The 19537-nt window shown below is 36.1% G+C and overlaps 1 protein-coding gene and 1 long non-coding RNA gene across 8 annotated transcripts in view; both read right to left on the reverse strand.

Moving 5' to 3' along the window:
* Positions 1-9127, reverse strand: part of LOC141507968 (uncharacterized) — a 28092-nt gene extending 18965 nt beyond the window's left edge. The window contains exon 1 of the long non-coding RNA XR_012474311.1: positions 4625-9127. This is a non-coding gene — a long non-coding RNA (uncharacterized LOC141507968). The remainder of the gene's footprint in view (positions 1-4624) is intronic.
* Positions 1-19537, reverse strand: part of CDK8 (cyclin dependent kinase 8) — a 124912-nt gene that overhangs the window by 89427 nt on the left and 15948 nt on the right. The window lies entirely within an intron of this gene.

Here is a 19537-nt window from a genome sequence, read left to right on the forward strand (position 1 = left end):
GATTTTGCAAACAAGGGGCAGAGCCAAGCCTTTCCTAGAAGCTCTCTCTCAAAAATATTCCAAAAGCCTTAAAATTATGGCTCTAAGTAAATTTTTGAGAAAGATACACTGAGGCAATTCTCCAGTCCAAAGTAACCTGGAGAATAGTGGGAAAGCTCTGTTCTACAAGTGTGGAGGGAACGGCAGCACAGACAGGATTATTATGCCAGAGTGAAGGCTCCAGTCTTCCAGGAACAGTCTACTGGGAGCCTAGGTAACAGGTCCCAGGGAATGCTGGCTCCGGTCCACAGAAGCAGTTTCCTGATATCACAACCCAGGGAACACCAAGAACAACTTGGGAGGATCAGCATGGAAACCTCTGCCAGAGTGAATGGGAGCCAGCGTAGTCCTTAGCGCAGCCCAGATCCCAGGAAGCGGAAGCAGGTCTGTAGAGCCACCCTGCAGTTGCTCCCAGAGCCCTCAGTCCACAGAAGATAAAGGGGCAGGAGGAGACTATCTATGTCTCTCCTCTGGCCCTGGGACAGGACTCTTGGTGTTTTGTCCATATTCAGACCTTGTTGCAGTCTGGGGGCCCCCTTATTGCCATAGAGCAGGTAGCCTCCTACAGGGCAGAGGTGATTGCTGGTGGTCATCCACAGACCAGAGCACAGGGCAGGAGAGCAGTCAGAGTCTCTCATAAGATCTTTAACTAATTGAGGTCTCGGGGTGGGGTCCCAATAATACTCAGAAGCTTGGGAAGCACCCCAAACCAAGCACAGGCCAGGGAAATGAGTAAACAGAAAAAACGGAACCTGACCACAGACAATTATTTTGTTCCCATGGAGGACCAAAACACACACTCAGCTTCTGTATCTAAATCCTCCAAGAAATATAGAAGTTGATCTCGGGCTATTTCAGAGCTCAAAAAAAGATTTTGAAAAATCAAGTAAGGGAGGTAGAGGAAAAAAACAAGAAGAGAAATGAGGGAGACACAGGAAAAACATGAAAACCAAGCCAACAGCTTAGTCAAGGAGATCCAAAAAAAAAAGTGCTGAAGAAAATAACATACTAAAAACTAGTTTAGGTCAAATGGAAAAAAAACAGTTCAAAAAGTTAATGAGGAGGAAAAAAAAGCTTAAAAAGCAGAATTGACCAGATGGAAAAGGAGATAAGAAAGCTCTCTGTGGAAAACAAATGCTTCAAATATAGAATGGAGTTCAAGGAAGCTGATAATGTGAGGAATCAAGACAATAAAATATCAAAAGAAAGAAAAAACTAGAAGAAAACGTGAAATATCTCATTTAAAAAAAAAACAACAGATCTGGAAAACAGATTCAGATTATTGGGCTACCTGAAAGTCATGATCAAGAAAAGAGCATTGACTTCATTTTTAAAGAATTTCTACAGGAAAACTGACCTGATATCCTAGAAGTAGAAGGCAAAAATAGAAATTGAGGGAATCCACTGATCGATCTACTGAAAGACATCCAAAAAAAAAAAAATAACCCCCAGGAATATTATAGCCAAGTTCCAGAACTCCCAAATCAAAGAGAAAATACTACAAGCAGCCAGAACAAAACAATTCAAATATTGTGGTACTGCAGTCAGGATTACCCAGGACTTAGCATCATCGACATTAAGGGTTCAAAGGGTTTGGAATATAATATTCTGGAAGGCAAAAGAGCTTGGAATGCAATCAAAAATCTTCTAGGGGAAAGATGGACATACAATGAAACAGGAGAATTTCAAATGCTCCTGTTGAAATGACCAGAAGTGAATGGAAAGTTTGATCTTCAAGTACAGGACTTAGGTGAAGCATAGAGGAGTGGACGAGAAAGTTAAATTATTAGGGATTTAATAATGATGAACTGTGTGTATTACTGCATGAGAAGATGATACAGATAATACTCTTGTGATCCTTCTCATTTAATTAGAGCAGTTAGAAGGAGCTTGAATAGTCAAGACACAGGAAAGAGTAGAAGGTATATTTTAAAAATGGAGTCAGTGGGTGAAAAGGAAATGTATTGGGAGAAAGGAAAGGAAGCATAGAACAGACTAAAGTACTTCATGTAAAAGAGTCAAGAAATAGCTTCTGCAATGGTATGGAAGGGGGGAAGGTGAGGAGGGGATCGAAGGAGTCTTCATTCTCATTGGAAATGGTTCAGAAAGGAAACAACATATATACTTAATAGGGCATAGAAATTTAGATGAAAAAGGAGAGAAAGAGGACAGGGCAAGGGAGGGGGGAGGTAGGGGATAGAGGAGAGGGTAGATCATGGGAGAGGATAGTCAGATATAATACATTTTCTTTTTCACTTTTTGCAAGGTGGTAGAATTGGATGGCCTGTCTAGGACCACGGTGCCAGGTGGTTGCTGGGTCTCCGGGTTGGGATGTGGGCTTGGGGCCTCTTAACCACAGGGCTGATGCTCTGTCTACTGCACTACTCGGATGTTCCATAGCTTATTTTTGAAGAAGGACAGAGTGAAAGGAGAGAGAAAATAAAATAGATGGTAGTGGGGAGGAATGAATGAAGGGACTTATGATAAAGAATGCAATCCACACTAGAGACAAAGCTGAAGGTATTGAAACACAGAATGAAGCACAATTTTTCTTTCTTTCACTTTATTACCTGTGAGGTTTTTTATTTGGGGGGGGGTGCAGGGGAGTTCTGTTTACTCTTACAACAAGACTACTTTAGAAATATGTAAATAAACAAAAAGTAAATTTTAAAAATGTTTTTTCAAACAAGTATATATCCTAAATCATTGTTTCCCTTTGCTGTATCATTCATTCTGGTAAGTAGCTTTTTTATTTCATGACTAATTTAAATTTGGGGCTCCGCATTATGACAACATTCATAAATAATTTCATTTAGCACCAACACAAACCAGGAAATACAAGAAGAGAAAATACATTCAAACTAATTAGAAAATTAGACACAGAAAACTATAGAACAAAACAATTGCGTTTGGACCCTTTTGGAAATCTGGAGAAACCAAAATAGATCCTTCTTAAAAATATATATTTTAGGTTGTTTTTTTTTTTTTTGCAAGGCAATGGGGTTAAGTGGCTTGCCCAAGGCCACACAGCTAGGTAATGATTAAGTGTCTGAGGCTGGATTTGAACTCAGGTGCTCCTGACTCCAGGGCCGATGCTCTATCCACTGCGCCACCTAGCTGTCCCTTAAAAATATTTTTGAATGTATAAGAAGAAATACAAAGGATTACAAAGAAAAATAATTATACTAAAAATATCAAACTTTTTAAAGAGACAAGTTCATAAGCTCAAAATTAGGAACATCTCCTATAGATCTATATTACTAATGAACAATGATATAGAAATATTAATGAACAGTCTATAACAACATATCAAGAGATTATACAATCTAATCAGATTAAGATATCAGAAATTTAGGATTCAATACAAAGAAAACTAAAAAGCATAATGGACTATAATGAGAATAATAATTAAATCCATAGTATATCAATCAATGCAAAAATGTTTTGATAAAATTCAATGACAAATATTTTTGAAAACATCTAGAAAGCATAAAGGTAAATGAACATTTCCTTACTGAAGCAAAATACCATTTAAAACCAAAAGTAAACATAGCTTGAAATGGAAAAAATAAGATTTTTTCCCTAATAAAATCTGAAATACAGCAGAGATGCCATTAATTACATTACATTAAATACAGTGCTAGAAGTCCTAGCCATAAGCAATAAGAAAAAAAAATTGAGGAAATAAGCATAGGAAAAAAAGGAAATAAAATTATAACTTAAATATTTAAAGATATTAAATGATTAACTAAAATTATTTAACTGAAACTATTAATAACCAACATGTAAGAAAGAAAATAAAATCAATTAGCATCTAATTTTACCAACAAAATGCAACAAGAGATAAATTCCAATAGTACTATTTAAATTAACTTACTTATTCAGTGATAATAATCAAATTGCTAAAAATTTCTTCACAGAGTTAGAAAAATAAATGAAATTCATCTGGAGGAACAAAAGTAAAAGAAACTCAAGGGAAATAAGGAAAAAAGTGAGAAACAAGTCTATCAGTAGAAGATCTGAATCTATAGATTTAGATTACAAAGCAGTAATCATCAAATGATTTGATTAAAAAAATATAGAAAGGTTAAAAAGAGAACAGACACCAAAATATAGAAATGAACCAACTCAGTTGCACACTAAGAGGTTACGGTTTGCAAAAGCAGATTGTAAGAACTTTGAAGAAATAAAAAAGATTATTAGGTGATAAAGTTCTGAAAGCAGCAACAGAAAATAAGAAATATACCAATACTTTTCCTTGCCCCATAACAAACAAGTTCCACTGGAGAAGAGGGCTCAGGATGTAATATCCCTAGGAGAAATGTTTGCTGAATAGAATTGAAAGCCAATTTGTTTTAAACAAATCACATTGATTATTCAAGGAAAAGAGAGAAATGGTACAAATCAATGAATTCCAAAGGACATTTAAGAAAGGGTGGACAGACTTCGAGCCAAGATGGCAGAGAGAAGCCAGGTCCTGTGCTAAGGTCTCCTGATCTTCCCTGATAAACAATATGAAACAAACCTCTTAATGGAAGTCCTATCCACAAAACCCAGAAAGAGAAGCTAGGAAAACAACATGTACCTCAAGGTCTGTCTTCAGGGATTGGGGGTATGGCGAGTGCAGAGGGCTGAAGGGGGGTGGGGTGTCACTATGGGAACCACATAGCTGTGGGAAGCACTTCGCTTTGAGAACCATTTAGCTCTGAGAAACAACCAGAGAGTGGAGTCGTGGCCCTGGGACTGACAGTCTGGGACTTACAGGAAGGGTGGGGGAGGTTCCAGCCTCTAGCACCCCTACTGGGCAGGAGGAGCCATTACATCTAGGGAGAAAAGCCTCCAACACACCCTACTGGCCAGATGGAGATGTTACACTCAGTCAGTAAAGGCTCTAGGGATCTCAGTATGAAACCTCTGTGAACCAGCCCCTCCCTCAACACAAGATCAGAGGAAAATGAAGAAAGGCCAGTGGAAGGGGGGCAATACAAAAATTCCTAGAAGGAAAAGAGCCTAATTCAGAGAGACGTAGAACCCTGAGGAGAATATGATTTGGTCTACTGCACTGGCAGATTTCCTTGAAGAAATCAGAAAGGAGTTTAAAACTCAATTGGAAAATTTGGGAAAAGAAACCCAAGAGAAGATTAACACCTTGCAACAAGAAAACAAATCTTTGGAAATACAATTGGACAAATGCAAAAAGAAAATAATTCTGTGAAAACCTCAAATGAACAAAGGCAAAAAAAAACTCCTACAAAAATAGAATTGACCAATATGAAAAGGAGTTGGAAAAGGTAAATGAAGAAAATTCTTCCCTAAAAAAAAAAAAATGGAATCTATGGAAACCAAAGACTTCATGAGACAACAAGAATTGATTTTAAAAAACCAAAACCAAAAAATTGAAAAAAGAAGAAAATGTTAAATACCCTGTCAGCAAAACCACTGACCTCAAGAATAGATCAAGCAAGGATAACCTAAAAATTACTGGTCTTCCTGAAAACAATGAAGAGAAAAAAAAGCCTGGACTTAATATTACAGTTTCCCATCACTAAATCTGCTCTGATATCATGGAACTAGAGGGCAATTATTGGAAAAAAATACATTGATCCCCTCCAGAAAGGAATCCCAAAATGAAAACACCAAGGAATATTGTAGCCAAATTCCAGAAATATCTGATAAAAGAGAAAATCCTGCAAGCTGACAGAAAGAAACAATTTAAATACCAGGGAGCCACAGTAAGGATTTCACAGGACTGAGCAGCATCAACATTAAGGGATCAAAGGGCCTGTAATGTAATATTCCAAAAAGCAAGGGAGCTTGAAATGGAGCCAAGAATCCAATATAGGGAGAAACTAAGCCTTATCTTTCAGGGCAAAAGATGGACATTTAATAAAATAGGAGACTTACAACTTTTCCTGATGAAAAGACCAGAGCTAAATAGAAAATTTGGACTTTAAACAGGACACTCATGAGACACATGAAAAGGTAAAATGTTTTTAAAAAGGGAGGAAGGGGAAAAAAACTGTTAACAAATAAGATGAAACTGGCACTATCCCTACCTGAAAGAAATACTTTAACAACTCTCAAGAACTGTAACTCTATTAGAGAGAATTTAATTAGCCAGAAGAGATGGATACGTATGACTTAAATTTGAGAAATTCTTATCCAATAAGATGAAACTGGATATATCCTTATCTGGGAGAAAAACTCTAATAACTCTCAATATGGACACTTAAGACCTTTCTGTGACTCCAGTAGAAGGATTTAAAAACAATAGCTCCTTAACAAGGAGGATAGAGGATAGAGGATAGAGGGAACTGAATGGAGTAAATCTCATCACATTAAGAGGTACAAAGGACTTATTGCAATAGAGGGGAAGAAGGGAGGAGGTGAGAACCCCCTGAATCTAACTCTTATGAGATTAGCTTAAAGTTACCATACATAGGCTCAGTTAACTTAAGAAGTTTATCTTACCTTTAAAGTGTTAAAAGGGAGAATCAAAAGAAGGGAAGAAAGAGGGGACAAAGGGAAAGGGGGGGGGGGAAGTGGGTAGAGAGCTTGGATATAGGAGGGCAAACACACTGAAAGTGGCAGTATTCAGAAACAAAACACTGAGCAATATGGATAGAGGGGAAAAAAACGGGGAAAAATACAGAGAGAAGATAACATGGAAGGCAATAAAGAGTTAGTCATAACTCTGAATGTGAATGGAATGAACTCTCCCTTAAAAGGTAAGCAAATAGCACAGTGAATTAAAAACCAGAATCCTACAATATGCTACTTCCAAGAAACTCATCTGAAGCAGAAAGATACATATAGAGTAAAGTTTGGAGCAAAATATATTTTGCTTCAGTTGAAGTGAAAAAAGCAGGGGTAACAATCCTTATCTTAGACAAAGCAGCTGCAAAAATAGATAGCATTAAAAGAGATAAAGTGGGAAACTACTTCCTCCTAAAAGGTACCATAGAAAATAAAAGTAATTCCTTTTTTGTTGTTTTTGTTTTTTAGGTTTTTGCAAGGTAAATGGGGTTAAGTGGTTTGCCCAAGGCCACACAGCCAGGTAATTATTAAGTGTCTTGAGGCCTGATTTGAACTCAGGTATTCCAGACTCCAGGGTCAATGTTCCATCCACTGCGCCACCTAGCCATCTCAACAATAAAGTAATTTCAGTACTAAATATGTATGTTACAGCATCCAAATTCTTAGAGGAAAAGTTGAAGGAGTTACAGGAAGAAACAGCAAGACTCTACCAGTGGGAGACTCCAACCTCCAGCTCTCAGATTTAGATAAATCTAATCATAAAATAAACAAGAAGGAAGTTAAGGAGGTAAATAGACTGTTAGAAAAATCTAGATATGATAGGCCTATGAAGGAAACTGAATGGGGATAGAAAGGAATATACTTCCTTTCCTGCAGCACATGGCACTTACACAAAAATTGACCATGTACTAGGGCCTAAAAACCTAACATTCAATTGCAAAAAGGCAGAAATAACATCTTTCTCAGATCATAATGCAATAAAAATCACATGCAATATTGGGCCAGGGAGATATAACTAACTGGAAACTGAATAACCTCATTTTAAAGAATGAGTGGATCAAAAAACAAATTATAGAAAGAATTATTTTATCCTAGATAATGACAATAATGAAACATACCAAAACCCAAGGGATACACTCAAGGCAGTTGTCAGGGAATATATTATATCTTTAAATGCTTATATGAATAAATTAGAGAAAGAGGAAATCAATGAATTAAATAAGCAACTAAAAAAATTAAATAATTAAAAACCCCCAGTTAAATACCAAATGAGAAATTCTAAAAATTAGAGGAGAAATAAATAAAATTGAAAGCAAGAAAACTATTGAACTAATAAATAAAACCAAGTGTTGGTATTATGAAAAAAAATCAATAAAATTGATAAACCTCTGGTCAATTTGAGTAAAAAAAGGGAAGAAAACCAAATTGCTAGTATCATAAATGAAAAAGGTGAACTCACCACCAATGAGGAAATTAAAGTAATAATTCAGAATTATTTTGCCCAACTCTATGCCAATAAATTTGAAAATCTAAATGAAACGGACAAATATTTACAAAAATATAAATTGCCCAGATTAAATGAACAGGAAATTAAAAACCTAAATAACTCTATCTCAGAAAAAGAAATTCAACAAGGCATTATTGAACTCCATAAGAAAAAATCTCCAGGGCCAGATGGATTCACAAGTGAATTCTATCAAACACTTAAGGTAACAACTGGTTCCAATTCTATATAAACTCTTTGGAAAAATAGGTGAAGACAGAACTCTGCCTAACTTTTTCTATGACACCAATATGGCGCTAATACCTAAACCAGGAAGAGTTAAAACAGAGAAAGAAAATTATAGACCTATCTCCCTGATGAATAAAGATGCAAAAATCTTAAATAAGGGGTGGCTAGGTGGTGCAGTGGATAGAGCACCAGCCCTGGAGTCAGGAGTACCTGAGTTCAAATCCGGCCTCAGACACTTAATAATTACCTAGCTGTGTGGCCTTGGGCAAGCCACTTAATCCCATTGCCTTGCAAAAAAACCTAAAAAAAAAAATCTTAAATAAAATCTTAGCAAAACAACTACAAGTTATCATTAGGATAATACATTATAACCAAGTAGGATTTATCCCAGGAATGCAGGAGGGTTGGTTCAATATTAGGAAAACTCTTAGTATAATTAATTATATCAATAACAAACCTATCCAAAATCATATGATTATATCAATTATCAATAAATGCTGAAAAAGCTTTTGACAAATTACAGCACCCATTCCTACTGAAAACACTAAAGAGCATAGGAATAAATGGATTGTTCCTTAGAATAATAAACAGTATCTATCTGAAACCACCAACAAGCATTGTATGTAATGGGGATAGGCTAGAGGCATTCCCAATAAGATCAGGGTGTGAAACAAGGATGCCCACTACCACCATTACTATTCAATAACGTATTAGAAATACTAGCTTCCGCCAAAAAAAAGAAAAAGAAATCGAAGGAATTAGAATTGGGAAGAGACAAAACTCTCACTCTTTGCAGATGACATGATGGTATGCCTAGAGAATCCAAAAAATCATCTAAAAAACTACTAGAAATAATCAGCAACTTTAGCAAGGTCACAGGATATAAAATAAACTCTCATAAATCCTCAACATTTCTATATATGACTAGCAAGATGCAACAGAAAGAGTTAGAAAGAGAAATCCCATTTAATGTAACTTCAGACAATATAAAATCCCTGGGAGTCTACCTGCCAAGGCAGACTTAGATGCTTTTTGAAAACAATTATAAAACACTTCTCACACAAATAAAATTACATTTAAATAACTGGGCAAATATCAACTGCTCATGGATAGGCAGAGCTAATATAATAAAAATGAAAATTCTACCAAAATTCAACTATTTGTTTAGTGCCCTATCAATCAAAATTCCAAAAAAAATATTTTAATTAGTTAGAAAAAATTGTAAGTAAATTCCTATGGAGAAATAAAACGTCAAGAATTTCCAGAGATTTAATGAAAAAAAAGTTCAAAAGAGGGTGGCTTAGCCCTACCAGATCAAAAATTGTATTATATTATAAAGCATCAGTCATCAAAACTGTCTGGTACTGGCTAAGAAACAGAGTGGTGGATCAGTGGAATAGACTAGGTGCAATAGCAGAAAATGATTATAGTAATCTGAGTTCAGCTATTGGGATAAAAACTCCCTCTGATAAAAACTGTTGGGAAAATTGGAAATGTGTATGGAAAAAACTTAAGATTAGATCAACACCTCACACCCTACACCAAGATAAGATCAAAATGAATACAGGATCTAGATATTAAAAAACAATATTATAAGCAAAATAGAAGATCAAGGAATAATTTACATGTCAGATCTATGGAAGAGAAGCAATTTATGACCAAGAAAGAGATAGAGAACATCATTAAAAATAAACTAGATAATTTTGATTACATTAAATTAAAAAGCTTTTGCATAGACAAAACCATTGCAACCAAGATCAAAAAAATGTAGTAAATTGGCAAACAATTTTTACAACTAGTGTTTCTGACAAAGGACTCGTCTAAAATATACAGAGAACTGAGTCAAATTTTAAAAAAAGACTAGCCATTCCCCAATTGACAAATGGTCAAAGGCTATGCAAAGGCAATTTACAGATGAGGAAATCAAAGCAATCTATAGTCATATGAAAAATTGTTCTAAATCACTAATTATTAGAGAAATGCAAATTAAAGCATCTCTGCAGTACCACCTCACACCTCTCAGACTGGCCAATACTACTAAAAAGGCCAACGATCAATGTTGGAAGGGATGTGGGAAATTTGAGACACTAAAACAGTATTTGTGGAGATGTGAACTCATCCAACCTTTCTGGACAGCAATTTGGAATTATGCTCAAAAGGCAACAAAAATGTGCATACACTTTAATCCTGCAATACCACTATGGGTCTATATCCTGAAGAGATTATGAAAAAAGGGTAAAAACATCACCTGGGGGCGACTAGGTGGCATAGTGGATAAAGCACCAGCCCTGGAGTTAGGAGTACCTGGGTTCAAATCTGGTCTCAGACACTTAACAATTACCTAGCTGTGTGGCCTTGGGCAAGCCACTTAACCCTATTGCCTTGCAAAAACCTAAAAAAATAAAAATAAAAAAAAAAACATTACCTGTACAAAAATGTTCATAGCAGCTCTCTTATTGGTGGCAAAATAATGGAAACTGAGGGAATGCCCATCAAATGGGAAATGGCTTAACAAACTGTAGTATATGTGTGTGATAGAACACTATTGTTCTATTAGAGACCAGGAGGGAATTCTAGGAAGCTTGGAAGGATTTGCGTAAACTGATGCTGAATAGGATGAGCAGAACCAGAAGAACATTGTACACCCTTGACAGCAACATGGGAGTGATGATCAGCCTTAATATGGATGTGCTCATACCAACAGGACAACAATCAGGGACAATTAGGGGCTCTCTCCAATGGAGAATGCCATCTGTATCCTGAAAAAGAATTGTGGAGTTTGAACAAAGACCAAAGACTTTCTATGTAACTTTAAGTTAATTTTTTTTAAAAAACTGCCTTATTATGTAATCCTGCTATAGCTCCTACTATATGTTTCTTCCTTAAGGATATACTATGGGAATGCTGTAAAGACTAACAAACTGCCTTCTGTGGGGGGCGGGTAGAGGGAGGGAAGCAAGATTGGGACAAAAATTGAAAAACTGAAAATATATAAAACCTTTCTAAAATTAAAAAAAAAAAGGTGGACAAATATGGAATAGTTTGAGGTGTTAAAATCTCACTAACTTTTCACCAGTCACTCAGGAAAGCAGGATCACTCCACAGTGAAAACACTTGATATATTTAAATGTTAATGCTATTACTTTTAATCAAATCTCTCTTTAAAAAAGTATTTACATAAATTTCCCCTGTTTCTTTACTTCCTACTCATTATCTGCTTTCTCTCCTTATCCAGGCTACTGAAAACTCCAAGGTTCTCAATTACCACTTTATTGAAAAACTTCAATAATTTCTTGAAGATCTCATCCTCGACCTCTCATTAGTGTTTAACATTTATTTCCTCCTCTCCTTCAAGATACTTTCTTCCCCCTTGGTTTCTGTGATACTTTTCTTACAGTTATCTATATCTAATCAATAATTTTCCATTCTTTTCAGTTTCCTTTGTGAATTCATCATTTATATTCTGCCCCCTACAAAAAGTTATATCTGAGACTGTTCTAGGTCTCTCTCATATTCTCAGTAATTTTATTAGCTCCCATAGAATTCAACCACCATATCTACACAGTTAACTTTCAAATTTGCTACATACATGTATGCAGTTCTTACCTTTCTCTTGAACTCTAGTCTTGAATCTTTTACTGCCCCTTAGATATCTGTCTCCACCTGGCTGACCCACAAATAGGTTCAGAACCTAAGAGTCATCCTTGATTCTTCATTTTCCCTCACCAATTAGCTGTAAAGTCCTGCAGTGTACCCCTAAAATATATATTAGGACACACACACAATTCCTGGGATCCTTACATTCCAATGCTGCCCTCTACAAGCCTTCCTCCATACAATTGCTAAATTGATGTCCCTAAAATGCAGGTCTGACCAGGACAATCCTTTCTTTGCTCAAGAAGTTTAAGCATCTTCCCACAGTCATTAGAATCAACTTCTTTATCAGGCAAATGAGTCAGCCTTTTAAAATCTACTTCTAGTCTGATTTCATCTTACACCCCCCCCACTCCCACCCTTAGCCATCCAGTGGTTTTCTGTACAGACCATCCCATCTCCTGCCTCTGACTTTGTCCCTATTTTCTTCCCTCATCACCACTTCTTAGAATCCATAACTCTCCTTAAATCTTAACAGAGCTTCTGCCTCCTTCAACAAAATGTTCAGGGGTGGCTAGGTGGCGGAATGGATACAGCACTGGCCCTGGAGTCAGGAGCACCTGATTTCAAATCTAGCCTCAGGCACTTAATAATTACCTAGCTGTGTGGACTTGGGCAAGTCACTTAACCCCATTTGCCTTGCCAAAACCTAAAAATTTTAAGAATTTAAAAACCAAACACAAAAAAATGCTCAGTCACTAAGTCCTTATTAAGCTCCTATTCCAGTGTACATGCCTGACACCATTCTAGGCACTGGAGATACAAATACAAAAAGTCCAACAAATAAGTAAATTCAAAATATACTTCTAGTCATATTCATAGATATAGATATGGATATAGATTATTCAGATACTGATATAGATACACATTTATACAGCTATAAATACAGACTGAAGGAGAGGCACCAATAATTAGACAAAGCAGGAAAGTCCTCCTAAAGAGATTAGCAAATAGGCTGACCTTTGAAGGGAGTTAGGGATTCTAAATTGGAGGTGAAGAGAAAGAGTTTTCCATGCAAGATAACAGCCAGTATAAGAATGGGAAAGAATGAGGGTGAATAATAAGTGATCAACCTAAAAAGATGAGCCAGAGCTGTATTGTAAATGACTTCTTTAAATGTTAAATAGAAGATTTCATATTTTACCTAAGTAAAATGGGGTGAAGGGAAGAGATGGGATACTTACTGAGAAGAGTGACAGTTCTCAGACCTATGCTTTAGGAATATCAACTTAGCAGCTATATATCTCCATTTGACAGATGAAAAAACTCGAGGCAAAGGTTAGGTGACTTGCCCTAAGTCATACAGGTCCAGTTCACTGAATCACTTAGTTATCCCCAATACCCAACCCAGTGCATTTAATAAATGTTTGTTGATTATTATCAATTGCCAATTTTAAAATACCCACTGGAGCAGCTATCTCATAATCAAAATCCCTTACTGGTGTGGTCAGCAAACCCACTTAAATACCACAAGAGACAAAAAAATCACCATTGATTAAGGCTGATCACTTCAGTTTTTGACTTCTCGTATTAGGAAATTATGCCTTATGTTGATTCAACCAATAAACATTTATTAAGTACCTACTATGTGCCAGACACTGTGCTAAGTGCTGGTGATACAAAAAAAAAAAGGCAAAAGGCAGTCCCTGCCTTCAAGTGGCTCAAAATCCTATTAAAAAGATAACATGCAAACATACACATATGTGTATACATGCACACGCACGTGCATGCTCACAAAGTAATCTATTTGCAGAATAAATAGGATATAATGAACAGAGAGAAAGCACTGGAATTAAGAAGGGTCAGGGAAGGCTTTCTGGGACTTAAAGGAGGTCAGGGATAATAGAAGTTGGGGCAGAGGAGGGAGTGTTCCAGGCTTGGGGGGGATAACCTGATAGAATTCCTAGAGCTGAGAGATGTTAAGCTCAAACAGACTTTCCTATAATTTCCATCCATAATTCCTCCCTCTAACATCATGCACAAGTTTAATTCTTCTTCAAGACAATATTTCAAATAACTGAAGACAGATCTCATTTCCTACCTAAACACTAAAACAGTTTCCACAAGTAAGAGACCCAGTATCCAAAAACAAAATAATCTTAAAATGATAGAATTATATGGACCTCTGAGGTAATCTAATCTCATTTTACAAAGTTGTGACTTGCCTAAGGAACACAGGTCATTTGACTCATCATTCCGTGCATTTTTTTTCACTGCACCATACTGCCTTAATGACTTGTGTGTGTGTGTGTGTGTGTGTGTGTGTGTGTGTGTATAACATTAGGTAGAGATAGTAGAACTCATCTGAATTGAATTCTGAAAAATCTAGCTTTAAATTCCTCCTCAAATACTTATTAGTTATGTGTGCAACCAATTTACCTAATCTCTCTTGAACTCAAGTAATCATCTATAAAATGAAAATAGTAGGAACTGTAATATGTACCCCATAGGATTGTTGTAATGATCAATGAGAAATACACATTAAGCACTCAGCAAACTTTCAAGTACTGTATAGATGTTCATTGTTGCTATTGTTGTTGACATACCCATATATCCCTAGAGAAAGGCAATTCATCAGGTTATCAGAGCTTGTTGGATATATATTCCTTATAGAAGGCTCATTGCCTTTGTTCTATTATACATTCAAAAATTTCTGTTCTAATCTGGTTTCCTGAGTGAAAAAATCAACTGGAGGGAGAATCTTATATAAATAACCAGTATCGATAACCTTACCAAAAAACATCTCCCACAATAATTTAATAATCTGATTTATAAATGAGTTTCTTCTTGCATGTGGTTAATGTGTCAATTCCCAAGTGATACAAATCCCTGGATAAAGTGAGAAAATCGAATTTCCCTGAAATTTTCACTCACTGTTTCTAGATGTATCCTTTGGTATCAATCAAAACAATGTAATTTCTATTCCATATTACAGTTCTTCTAATAACAGTCCACTGAGATCTTTAAACTTCTACTATCTAGTATATTAGCTATCTTTCACAACTTTGCATCATCATCAAATCTGAACATCTATAAACTTCATTCAAGTCACTGATCAAAATGGTGAAACCTGTAAGGCTCTTTATCATTTTGGCTGCAATATTTAGTATTTGCATCATTTTCATCTATTAATAGATCATTAATATAATTTTAATAAAACTATCTTACTGCCAAAAATGTATGAGTGAGAGCTCAAGAGCACATGTTTGGGTGGCTAGGGCACAGTGGACAGAGCACCAGCCTTGAAGTCAGGAGTACCTGGGTTCAAATCTGACCTCAGACACTTAATAATTACCTAGCCATGTGGCCTTGAGCAAGCCACTTAACCCCACTGCCTTGAAAAATCTTTAAAAAAAAAAAGTACATATGTTAAACACTTAACATAATGCAAAATGAAATACAATCTAGAAAGATATGTCTATGCCCTCAAATAGCTTATATTCAATTGGAGAAAGACAACACAAAGAGGGAAGCTAGGAAGGAAGAGGGAATAGAATGCTTATGGAGGCATAATATGGAGATAAACAAATTTCACAAAGACGGTTCCTGGCAAGAAGAGGTAAAAGTTCGCCTAATGGAGTCAAGCTCCCAAAGGCAGAATTCATGGTTCTTGTATTAATGTTTATTAAATGACTGAGGGAATGAGAGGGATAGCATGATGACTAGAGGACAGGAAGCATGGGGCGGAGAAGGCCAGGAAATAGCATGGTTCAGGAAAGATGAGAATATTTATACATGACAGCCAGGCAGAAAAGCAAATGTAGCCCTGAATTTTTTCCCAAAGTAAAGAGGAGAGTGGGGATACAAAAATGAATTATTAAAGATATCCCTTAAAAAAGAAGGGAGGGGGGGACAGCTAGGTGGCGCAGTGCATAGAGCACTGGCCCTGGAGTCAGGAGTACCTGAATTCAAATCCGACCTCAGACACTTAATAATTACCTAGCTGTGTGGCCTTGGGCAAGCCACTTTAAGCCCATTTGCCTTGCAAAAACATCATGGGGGGGGGGGGGGGGGGGGGGGGAGAGCTAGGTGGCACAGTGGACAGAGCATCGGCCCTGACCTGAGATCAAATCCAGGCTCAGACACTCAATAATTATCTAGTTGTGTGACCTTGGGCAAGTCACTTAACTCCATTGCCATACAAACCGCACCCCCAAAAAGAGTGATGATTTCCAAGTTAGAATGAATTCATGAAGAGTAGATCACACTAAACTAACTTTATTCCTTTTTTGACTAGGTCACTATAGTAGATTAGCAGGAAGCTACAATTTACTTGGATTTTGTCAAAAATATTTGAGATAGAAGCTTATGCTAGTCTTGTAGGGGTGAGGAAGTGGGGGTGCAAAGGCATGGGATGAACAATAATACAAGATGAAGTTTCAACTTGTTAAATAGCCAGACTCAGAGTGATCACTACTTCCATGTCAACTTGGAAGAATGCTTCCAGTAGAACACACCAGGGATCTGTGTTTCACACTGTGCTATTTAACATTTCATTATTGATTTGAATAAAGATATGCTTTTCACAATTGCAGATGACAGACAGCAATAGAAAAAGTTATATACCAGATGACAGTCAGGATCAAAAAATATCTTAATATGCTAGAATACTTGGCAGAATCTATGATAAAACAGAATAACGATAAATTTGAGATCTACAAGGCCCTAAACATGGACCTAAGCTTTCGTTGGTCCTTAGTTCTTTAAGATTATAAACTGCAGAGCAAATATCAACCTGTATTGAAAGGAGACCTCCTTATTAAGTACGGTTTTTAAAAAAATCTTAGTTTCACTTTTGAATTGGAACTCAAAAAATAAATTTCCAAGTACAAAATAGGAAGACATAGTCAGATAGCAGTTTGTCCAAAAGAGATCTGAGGGACTTGATGGACTGTAAATTCAATATGTAACTTATATTCAACAAAGTTAATAGGATCTTGTCCCACACTGAGAAAAGCATTGTTCCAGAAATAAGACCACATCAACATCTAGAGAAAAGTGACTTGTAATTAAATTGTTTCATCTGTAAATAGAAAATTTTCAGCTTCCTTTTTGTCTAAACTTTTCCTTATTTATTTTTGGTCTTATTTTGATAGCCAGAATTTCAAGCACATAGTAGAGACCATGGATAAATGGTCAAAGGATATTAACAAACAGTTCTCAAAATAAGAAATGTAAATTATTAACAATCTTACAAAAGGAGCTTTCCCTTACATCAAGTCTAAATTTATCTGTTTGCCAAGTTCCACCCTTGCTCTTGGTTCTTCCCTCTAGGGCCAAACAGAACAAGTCTAATCCTTCTTCTATGTAACATATCTTGTCATGTACTTGAAGGCAATTATTATGCTCTCTCTGAATCTTTTCATCTTCCAGCTAAAAATCCCTATTTTCAAGCTCTCAGGTTCCGTCACTGTCCTAATAAGATGACCTCTAACTATTCAGCATTTTTCCTAGCTGTGAAATATGATTAAGAAAAGCATGGGAAAGATCTGTGAAGGGAAGTAGAAACTATAAAACACATTGTACATAATGACTACAACATAAATGTAAAGAATTACATCACCAACAACAATAAAATCAAATGTGAATGGTGCAAAATTACAAAAATCAAAGGAGAAATTTTTAAAAACTGAAAGAAAACCACTGAAGTAATAAAACTAGGAGCTGGTTTTATTTTAAAAAATACAAAACAAAATAGATAAACCTTTGGTTAATTTTATTTTTTTTAAAAAATAAGAAAAACCAAATTACCAGTATCAAAAAGGAAAAGGGTATTCAGCATTAGGAGGAAATTAAAACAATTATCATGAACTACTTTGCGAGATAACAAGCAAATAAATCTGACAATCAAAGTGAAAAGGATGAATATTTACAAAAATATAAATTGTCTAGAATAATAAAAAAGGAAATAGAATACCTAAATAACACCATCTCATGACTTTCAGATAGCCCAATAATTTTTAAATTATCTCTCCTGGATCCATTTTCCAGGTCAGTTGCTTTTCCAAAGAAATATTTCACATTTTCTTCTAGTTTTTCATTATTTTGGTTTTATTTTTATTGTTTTTTGATTTCTCACAAAGTCATCAGCTTCCCTTAGCTCCATTCTACATTTGAAGGAGTTATTTTCTTCAGAACTCTTTTATCCTTTTTTTCAATTTGGTCAATTATGTTTTTTAAGGTATTCTCCTTACTGACCTTTTGAACTGCTTTTTCCATTGACCTAAACTGGGTTTTAACATGTTGTTTTCTTAAGTAAATTTTTTGTATCTCCTTCACCAAGTTGCTGACTTGGTTTTCATGATTTTCTTGCATCACTCATTTCTCTTCACATTTTTTCCTTTGCCTCCCTTATGTGATTTTTGATCTATTCTATAGCCTGAGACCAATTCCTATTTTTCTTGGAGGCTTTGGATAGAGAAACTTTGACTTTGTCATCTTCTGAGGGTGTAATTTTATACTCCATGGGGCCAAAGTAATTGTCTATGGTCAGATTCTTTTTTTTCTGTTGCTTATTTCCCCAGTCTATGAACTAATTTTAACTCTTTATTAAGGTAGATCTCTGCTTCCAGGATGGAAGACTCACTTTCCCAAGCTTCTGAAAGTTTTTGGGACACTGCCCCTTATAAGATCCTTTAAGATCTTATAAGAAGCTCTAACTGCTCTCCTGGTCTGATGGATGATCACAAGCACTCCCCCTCTGCTCTGGAGCTGTGAGGTGGGTCCCTGCTCTGCTATGACAGTATGGGGACCCAGCTGTAACCTGGATTTGAGTATGGGCAAAGGAACAGAGTCCTGCCCCAGGGATAGCAGAGAGACTTCTGTAGTCTCCTCTGATCCCCTTACCATCTGTGTGCTGAGCACTCTGAAAGCAGCTACTGGGTGACTCCATAGGTTCTCAAGGAGGGGCTGCACTGAAAACTGCTCTGGCCTGGATTCTGCACTCACTCTGGTGTTATGAAAAAGCAAACTAGCTCCAGTCATCCAGGAACAGCCTCTGTGATGCCTGGGTCCCTAGCAGCAGGGTTGGTTTCCAGACCCCTCAGCCCAGGGATTGCCAAGGACAACTTGGAAGGTCAACACCATCTCAGAAAAAGAAATTGAACATGCTATGAATGAACTCCCTAAAAAAAAAAAAAAAAATTCCCAGGACCAGATGGAATCACAAGTGAAATTCAACCTAATATTTAAAGAAAAAAATTCCTTCTATGACACAAATATGGTATTGATATTTAAACCAAGAAGAGCCAAAACAGAAAAAGAAAACTCAGACCAATTTCCCTAATGAATATTAATTCAAAAAATTAAATAAAATACTAGCAAGTAGATTACAGGAATATATCACAAGAATTATATACTATGACCAGGTGAGATTTATACCAGGAACACAGGGCTGCTTCAACATTAGGAAAACCATCAGCTCGAATGACTATATCAATTAACAAAACCAATAGAAAATATATGAATATTGCAATAGAATCTGAAAAGGCTTCTGGAAAACAAAAACACCCATTCATATTAAAAAGAAACACTAGAGAGAATAAGAATAATGGAATTTTCCTTAAAATGATAAGA

This window comes from Macrotis lagotis, chromosome 1, assembly GCF_037893015.1.
Source record: "Macrotis lagotis isolate mMagLag1 chromosome 1, bilby.v1.9.chrom.fasta, whole genome shotgun sequence".
NCBI lineage: Eukaryota > Metazoa > Chordata > Mammalia > Peramelemorphia > Peramelidae > Macrotis > Macrotis lagotis.